Genomic DNA, 9,406 nt, shown 5'->3' with positions numbered 1-9,406 from the left:
TTTTTTCCAGTTACTTAATGCAGAGAACTAGGAAATATTAAATGCTTTCTTGGTAAAGTTTTATAACATTGTAAAGTTTCCCTTCATGCCTCGATTCCCGACAGTTTGCTTGTTGTGGCCATTATTCTATTAACTCAGGCTCATTATAGCCTTTTTTCACCTCTAATACAAAGACAACTAGAGCTACACTCAGTAGAACACAGACTTTCGCCAACGACGCATTTGTTTGTTCAACCGAGTTAGCATCGCTAGCATGTTAGCTGTTAGCTCATATCAATGCTAACTAGCCTGTTATGTGGCAACGTCACTGTGTGAAACGAGGAGCAGGTAGCATCGCCATGGCATAAACGCTGATCTCCTTTGATCTCCTCCACGAGGAGCCTCTTTCATCTGCTTTGTATGGGACCTATTTTGACGTTTTTGGTAATTGATTCGGAAACGGTGAGCCGCTAACATCCCAAAATCTAATCCACTGGTCCCTGGATGATGACAAATCTCATGCAATTCAGGTGTTTAGTTTTTGTGAAAAGTTTGGGAAATATTTACATTTACAACACATACATACATACAAACCAATAAATAAATACATGCAGATGAAAACAACCTTGTTGGTCATTATCAACATTAGAATTCTGAATGAAGATGGAGATTTAATGGAGAAATAAAGAACATTTTACTTTCTCACTGAAATCGCTAAAGAACCTTCCTCGGCTCGGGGGAATCAGCCTTTCAAAATTCACATCTGGCATCGGGTTTGTGTACAATGTGATGAAGAAAGAAGCACTTCACACTTATGACAAATTGAACAAAGCTGCGCCAGACAATTGGTTGTTCGTGACCTTTAGTGTAGTTTAGTGGATTCTGGCAAAAAAAAAAAACTCATGCGCACATCTTTTCTTGGATACTGCTGAATAGAATTATGACGTTCGCGTGTGTTTATTCCTTCTTTTTTTTGTTTGTTTTTGTTTTACTTGTTTTGTATCCAACCTACATACCAAAATGTAAAAGCGGTGTTGCCTGGCAAAGCGCTGCTCTCTCAGGGCAGGGTTTGTTTGCTTGTTTGTTTCACAGTGGAGCTTCATTTATCGATTCGCTTTAGAACATTTCACACTCGTTTGAAAAGAATTTGCTTTCTCTCCCACTTCATACAGCGTAACTCACCGAGCCCTTTGGCTGACATCGATGCACCGCACAAACCCCGGGCTATGTTTGTGCTCTGTGTATTTCAAAATGTGCTTTTTAAGCGAAATGCGGCACACGAGCACTTAAGTCTTGTGTTCTCGCTCACTTGGGTTTCGCCCCTTTCCAACGTCGCTTTATGTCTCTTTAACTGACCTGATTCCTGTGTGGCCGCCGGGTGCGGCGTCCATTGTCACAAAGACAGATTGGCGCTTTCCTGCCACATGCTGAGGTTATTTCCTCTGCAGCGCGCCGGTCCATTATAATCGGCCGGCCAGAGGAGCAGGAGATGCGTGGCGCAGCCGGGGTTTTGCCGCCACGTGGTCGTCTATGGAGGTCGGATTGGCGCTGGGAATGCGGGAGGTGTGTTTTCGACCGAGCAGGATCAGACGGATTCCTTGTCAGTGAGTTCGGTTTAAAAAAGTTGTGTTTTTTGAAAATTAGAATCAGAATTGAAAATTACAGTCTCGGCTTCCCAGCTCTCCTTGTCACTCTCAAATGAACTCAAGTGAGTCACCACAGCTTTTTTAGGTCATTACGAAATAAGTCAGTGCAGTTCTGCAGATTCTGCTTTCCGGTGAAGAATTGTTAGCACAGACGTTTGCTGGGAAAGTGAAGTAACTCACTATTTAGGACTTTAAAGGGGTCATGTTAGGGTTTGGCTTTTCAACACTTTCACATGAGTCCCATTGGTCCAGAAACCTTCAGAGGTTATTGCCCTAAATCCAGCTTTTCCTTGATTTCCATCCATTTGAATATTTCTTCCTAAAGGTATTCCAACAGTAATAATCGTCCCCGTACCTGGAACGACGCCCCAGAGGTGAAGACAGTCTCTCCTCTCTCTCCCCGGCTTGTTCCAGGTTTTAAAAAGTGTGTTGCTCCAAGCAGCCAATCAGAAATCAAACCCTATATAGTGTCATCGGGGGGTTTAGCCAATCACAATCCAGGTAGGCTCCTCCCCCTTTGACTCCTCCCACAATCAGGCAGCTCTGCTCTGGCACATGGCGCCACGAGAGGAAGTAATTCCTCCATCTTCCCATAGATGGGCGTGTGTGTGGGGGCGGAGCCAGATTCTAAATGCAGCTCCAATGATCCAATAATCAAATGGCGGAGAATCAAGGAGGAGCTGGAAACTTTGAATGCGAGGCTTCAAGGTGAAAGTGTAAAACCTGGAGAATATGACTCCTTTAAGATTTCAATAAAAAAGAGCGAAGGTTATATTTTCCAGCTCATTTCCAGTGTTGCTTTCATCCTTCCGCTGCTGATGTTTGATAACACCCCCGTGACAAAGGCTCTGTTGCAACTCGCCATCCATCAAATGACCCCATCATTTTGGCGTGGAGACGTTTTATTGCCTCGGAGGGCAGGCGGGGTAATATAATGCACATCCTTCTGGAAGTGGGTGGAATGCGAGTGTTAAGCAGGCGTGCATACATAACACAGCGCCCGTACAAAATGGATTACCGGCAAGCTTTTCGGGCCCCGGTCCTCGCTATCCGTCACTCCTCCGCCGTCGGGTTCTGGAGGCTTCGGAGGGACTGGAGGCTCAGTTGCAGATGAACTCAAATGTTTATGTAATGCATTTGAACTGACATAAATTGCTCTACAAAGCTGGAGAGTCTGGCCCTGTTTGTTATCGCCAGTTGAGAAGAATTGCATTGCCTTCCGGTGCAGAGATGCAGATCCTCTCTCTCTGTCTCTCTCTCTCTCTCTCGCCCTCTCCCTCTTGTCGCACCACTTCTTTTTTTGGGGTCCTGTTCCCGCTTGATGTCCTGGTAAGCAATTTCCTCAGCCTCCATTTTTCAGACCATAATTTTGATTGATAATTATCGTTGGGGGGGCATAATTCTGTTGTGCCACCCAGCGGAGTGAAAGACTAGTAGAATAAAATAGAAATGGTCTGCTGTTGGGTGCAGTCGAGCGGAGCCACAACAAATGAATGGATAAATCTCCCAGAGCCTCACTCTGCACTGCCGATTCAAACAGACCGGGGTGGGAGTGGTGGTGGTGGTGGTGGGGGGGTCGGTCGGTCTTTCTCCATTTCTCTGCAGCCCGGCTTGATGGCCTTCGGTTTCTTTAGAGAACTGGAGGGTTTGTACTGTGTCGGCCTTTCTAATACCTGCTGCATCGTGAAGAATTACGATTCTGATTCACAACAAACTCCTAAGTCCTTGACAGTCTGAGGGTAAATCTCTACTGGGGGGGGTGGGGGGGAGCGCGGGGGAGCGGGGGGGGGGCTCTCAGATCAGAGCTTTCCCACCTCGGTTGCTTGAAGCCTGCTGGTGACCACGCCCACTCCGTTCACACGACAACATTTCCAAATGAACCCCAGCGTTTTTATGCAAGAAATGAATAGCATTTATTGTTTTTTGCTTAGAATGGACTAAATTATTCCACTTTTGCAAAAAAAAAAAGAAAAACCTGCTGAGTCGACGTATGTTGACGTCACATAGTCGGAGCAGAGATGACCCGTTTTCCACGACGCAGTTCTCGCACTACTGGGTTCGACTCGTCCTCCATTACAGTACAGTGCCACCTCGGCGTGGGCGGAGTCATCAGACCCCCCCCCCCCCCCCCCACCACCCCCCATAGAATCTGTCTCCGCTGCTGTGGAGAGCGGCGACAACCCTGTGTTCGACATCAGCTCACATGATTAATATTACAGGATGTGGATTGTTACAATCGTGCTTTATTGTGAAAGACGTGCGTCACTGTCCGGTGTTTCGGTTTAACCGGTGCCCCTGTTAACTGGTGACTTCTGCCACCAGCCGTTCGAAGCAGCTGATTTCAAAATAAGACAAAGAAACGGTACGATACTTTAAACTTTAATGAGAATGCGGTTACATTGCGTTCGCCAGGACAGCTCCATTTCCTCTGAAAAGGGAATATATATATATATATATATATATATATATATATTCACCATCCCTCAGTCACAAGACCTGTTAAAGAAGATCACACGTCCATATTTGGGCAACACGCGTTATCATGATTAACTTCCCCTGTGACGTCCAAAAGTTTCTCCTTGGCGCCATTAAACAGGAAGGCAGCAGGACGCGCTGATCAATCCACTGAGGTGGGCCACCAGAGGGCGATTCCCACATCTGCCCAGTGTGTTTACCTGGATTAAATCACACGCCAATGACACCCGGAGGCTAAAGAATCACCTCATCCGCACGGCGGCCCGAGCAGCTTGTTCTCGCCGTTTTGGTTTTGTTTTTTTTTGTTTTTTTTTTTAATGCAGGCGACATCCATTTACCGGGACGCGGGAATGTTAATGCCACTAATTCATGTTTTTTTTATTGTCAAAGCGCGTAACGACGCAGAAGCTGCTGTTTGCTATTTATAATGTGAGCTGCGGGAGACGATGAAGTCACGCGAGCCGCATTCATGTCGGGATGAATTGTTTCCAAAACATTCGACGAGCGATAAAGAAGAAAAAAAAAAATACTAAAGAGATCGAGAATGACAAGGTGAGACTAAACTAAACTATTCCTTAGCTTTGTGTTTGAAGTTGTTCCCCCCCCCCCCCCAAACTTGGCTGTCAGCGGGGGGTTCGGAGGGAGGTGGTTGGGGGGGGTGGGGGGGGGGGGGCGGAGGGGGGCTCAGGAGTGACGCACAGACTGGGAAATGGATGCGCTTGTCAAGGGGAGCGTCGGGGAAACTAGAACAACAAGAGCCGGTGGTGGCGGAGGGAGTGAATCATCCAGGCCGACGTGGAGCAGGTGTGAGGCGGCGGTTTGAGCCAGCTGTCGTGTTTAGAGTGGAATCATCGTCGGGAGAGACGCCGCGTCGGGGTTCTAAAGATCAGCTCGTCGTCTGATTGATCGTCTCGGCTGCTCCCGAGCGGCTCTTCCCCACAAACAGACTCGTCGTAATGAAGTCCCGCCAGCAGGAAGGGGGGTTTCTTTCCACGCCGTTACTTTAATCACGTTACCCAAGGGGGGGGGGGGGGGGGGGCAACTGCTTTAGTTGGTTTTAGATTCATTTCAACTATAACATTAATTATACAGATAAAGTTATTAACACTGTCGACAGCTGCAGATCTTCTCTCTCTCCTCCCTGAATCTGACAGAATCGACGATGTGACAGATTTCAAGGCACTTCCAGTTAAAAGCAGCTCTTTAAAAAAAAAAAAAAGAAAAAAGAAAGAAACGATTCTCCTGATTTGTCTCGTGGGTTTAAAGCTCCTGGAATCGTCGTGAGCCGCCGCAGCGTGGCGCCTGGAGAGCTGTCAGGCCTTTGAAAGCCTCTCAGATCTCACAATTCCATATTTTTATTTCCAATAAAACATAAAGCGTCAGATGATAAAAAAAAAAAAAAAAAAAAAAATTGAGATTTTATCCGTTTTGCTTATTGGCTCATTTCAGATGTAATGGAAGAAATACATCTCCGGGAGCTCTGTGAAACGAATTGGCACCAAATTTTAAACATCAAACTGGAGAAACAACTGATTATGTTGAGACGACATCAAAAGCATCACTGGTATCAACAAAATATTTAAAAATATTTGCACAACGTTTCATCGTTTCATGTCAACCCATTGAAAATGCAGTTACTATGTGTGGCCACTAGTGGGTGCTGTGTCCCTTGGGGTTGAAACTGAAACTGAGTTTTGTTCAGAACGAGCTCCATGTTTGATTGTTTTTCCTGATAAATATTAAGACAACATTTGAAGATAATTTAAAGGAGACGGGATATGTGAGAATTCTAGCCGCCGACTCCTTCAACAATACGCGTAAGTTCATCTGGACAGACGGCGAAATTTGCGCGGCTCCACTCCGGAGGAAAAGGTTGTTATTGTCCCGTCAACTGAGCGTGTGCAGGAGCGGCTTTCTCGCCGTCTGCACGTGGCGTTTTCAGAAAGTTTCGTTTTCTCCGGATTCCAATAACCTGAGAGGCTTTTTCCGTTTATATTTAAGTCGTAGTTTCTGCGGCTCCGAGCACCGTTGTCATGGAAACCGGGGGCTTGAGAAAACACGTTTTACATTCTCCCCAAAAAAAGTGACCTTCACTTTATGTCGGTGGTTTACCAAACGTTCGACAAACGCGACCTGCTCCGCCACCTTCGCTCTGCTGGCGTTCTGCTGACAGCAGCAGCTGCCTCCTGCTGTTGGAGGAAGAAGAGCTTGATGAGAAGCTCTGAGAGTAAACAACAACAACAACAACGAGGCTGCGGAGCGTTAGGGTTCATGTGAAATGTTGATAAGTGCAGGTTGGATCGTCCTGCTGCTTCCCAAGACCAGAGCCTGTATTTCCAGGTCACAGTAACCTGTAATCTCCAACTGTCACACAACTGCCCTGTGCTTTTATTTTGAAGGTTCCTACTTTTGCGTGTCGACGGGTCGCAGTAGCAGCCGGTTGTTTTAGCGAGACTGTTCTCCCTTCATCTGCACCAGGCCTCAGCGGACCTGCGGATGTGGAGCCACATGTGGCTCTTCAGCCCTTCCTGCAGCGGCTCCTTGACCTTGATTTGTTCTTATTTTTAGTTAAATTACACAGCAGGACTTTTCAAAAGGACTTTTAACTCATGGCTTAAAAGGGGCAAAAAAAAAAAAAAAAAAAGGGAAAACAGTAAAACAATTGAATTCACTAAAAGAAAATATGCTTAAGAATAAAACAAAAAAGAGACACGATTGTTTGAAAAAGGGTGGGAATGTTTAAAAAAAACTCAAATGTCAAAATTGTTACGAAAAAAAGCATAAAAGTGGTGAAATCAGACCCAAAACAGCTGAAAATGAAATATTTCCCTTCCTAAATTGCAAGTGAAACTTCACGAATTAACATATTTGTAGGTTTTATCGAAACTATAAATCAAACGTTCCACTTCACGCCGACTGTGAGCATGCGGCATAATGTGAGTCTTTGAGCGCCGCGCAGTTTAGATTTAATTTGAAATAGATTCAGATAGATGTTGAAATGTCTGCAGAGTTGCTAAATTGCAACTGAGGGCACTCGATGACTTTAATTAAACACTGTGTGTGTGTGTGTGTGTGTGTGTGTGTGTGTGTGTGTGTGTGTGTGTGTGTGTGTGTGTGTGTGTGTGTGTGTGTGTGTGTGTGTGTGTGTGTGTGTGTGTGTGTGTGTGTGTGTGTGTGTGTGTTCAGGTGCTGGGCAGTGCTTGAAATTGTCCCTCAGACCTCGATCCTGAAGAAAAGCCCCCCACCGGTGCCGGTCCCCGGCCTGGACCTGGACCCCGGCCCCGGCTCTGCTCCCCCCTCGGCCCCCCCGCTTTACTCCAACATCTCACTAGAACAGTAAGTCCTCCGCCGTCTCTTCGTCCACCATCATGTCCCTTTGAAGGACCGAAGTTTAGACGCAGTAACGTTTTGTGAATGATGTCCATTTACACAGATGTTATGTAGTTTTCATGTCGGGCCACTAGGTGGAGCCGTTGTTTGAGTTTGTATTGAAACCACAGGAACATGCAGCAGAGAACAAAACGCTCTAAACGTTAACACCGGCATTCCAGTGGGCACACCACCAAGTTAGCCTGTTGTTACAGAGACTGTCAAATTAAAAGCACCAAGTCCCAGGAGAAAGTGGACTGGGAGTCATTACACCACGGCGGCCGCCATGTTTGTTATTCCCTTCATCCTAATGGTGAAAAGGAGTCATCAGCTGGTGGCCCAGTCGCCATTAAATTGTCTTTAAATCAATTCGTTCTGACCCTTTTTCATCCCACGCCTTCCTCGCAGAGCGAATATAAGAGAGTCTGACTGCTACGGATGTTTGGCTGCTGATTGGCTGCAGGAGCTGTCAGTCATGGCGATAGCGTAGCGATAGCGTAGCGGTCCTTGGCTCACATGAAAACTAAAAACCGGATGGTGGGGCGTCTTTGACCATCCAGGCGCCAGAGCAGCGCCCCCCGGAGGTTTGACAGGAAACACAGGCTCATTTCTGTTAGCGGTTAGCCATTAGCCTGTTTTGGGGTGGCGCCCCCTACTGGGCAATTCTGGTTTGAACAAAAAAAAAATTGAAAATTCAGTTTCAAGTGAAGTCCAACGCGAACAGTCATGTTTGTTTGTTTTTCCTTCTTTAATCGACTTCGATTACTTTAATTACTGTTCCTCGACCGCGTTCACGTGCATTGTATTTTTAAGTTGACAAAACATCTTGTCTAATTTGGACCAGTGTGGAGAAACTGTGTTGAAGAAATCAGAATCTGACTGATTAAACTTGAGCCAATTAGATTTATTTAAAAACAAAACCGATTTGGATTTGTACTCAAACATTAAATACATGTTTTTATTTCCATCAGCACTGCAGAAATCACTAATATTCAGATTATCAACGGCTCTCTATTTCTCAGACAAGGACATGGTTGAGTGTTTTTTCAAGAGCTCAAACCAATCTGATCCGATTGTCTCATGTAAATGTTGCTTATTTAAAAGAAGTTTGAACCTTTTTTGTTTGACCTTTTCTGTAGAGTATTAATTATGTGGTGACTGAGCGTTTGATGTATTAATAGGACATTGAAAGCTGACAGAGAAATATAAATCCATTGGCTCAGTGTGCCCCCAACATCACAGACACAAATTTATTAATTCAACCAAAACGGTTTCATATCTGTACTAGATAATAATAATACTGCGCAAAAACTAAGATCAGGATACAAACCGAATCTGTGTCTAATGCTGAGGCTGCAGACTGGCCTCATCTTCATCCCTTTTTTATGAAACACTTATTTTATCCAGACACTTTCGGGAGTGTAGCATGCACAGAAAACACATAATCAATATGTTGCACATCTTCATACTATTAAAAGACAAATTGATATGTTTTGGGCTTTATTAATAGACTTTGATTTTCTGCCTTTTGACGTCAGTCACTTCCTTTCTATTCTTTACTTTCACTGTTTTTGAGCAGATTTTACTCGCGAAATGCCCGTGACAGACCGTTCCCGCGTCTCAGCAGTTCCTCGCCCGTGCCGCCGTGAATCTGTTAGATCAATATCCCGGAATAATACCGCCCCGTTCCAAGAGCGGCTTCTGATCTGAATTGAAAGTCGGGCATCGGTCATGCTTAGAGCACCAAGGTTAGACGGTGAAAACGAGCCCTGCGTCTCCCGTGAGAGACATTCATGAATCCTGGTTGTCTGGGGGGGTTGGGGTGTGTGTGTGTGTGTGTGGGGGGGGGGGGGGGGGGGGTGAAATAAAGCTCCTCCCAGAGGTCAAACATGGCGAGCCTCCGGACAGAAACCTGACATCAAGTCACCGCAGGGAGA

Source organism: Blennius ocellaris, assembly GCF_963422515.1.
Source record: "Blennius ocellaris genome assembly, chromosome: 12".
NCBI classification, from domain to species: Eukaryota; Metazoa; Chordata; class Actinopteri; order Blenniiformes; family Blenniidae; genus Blennius; species Blennius ocellaris.
This window is presented reverse-complemented; position numbering follows the sequence as displayed.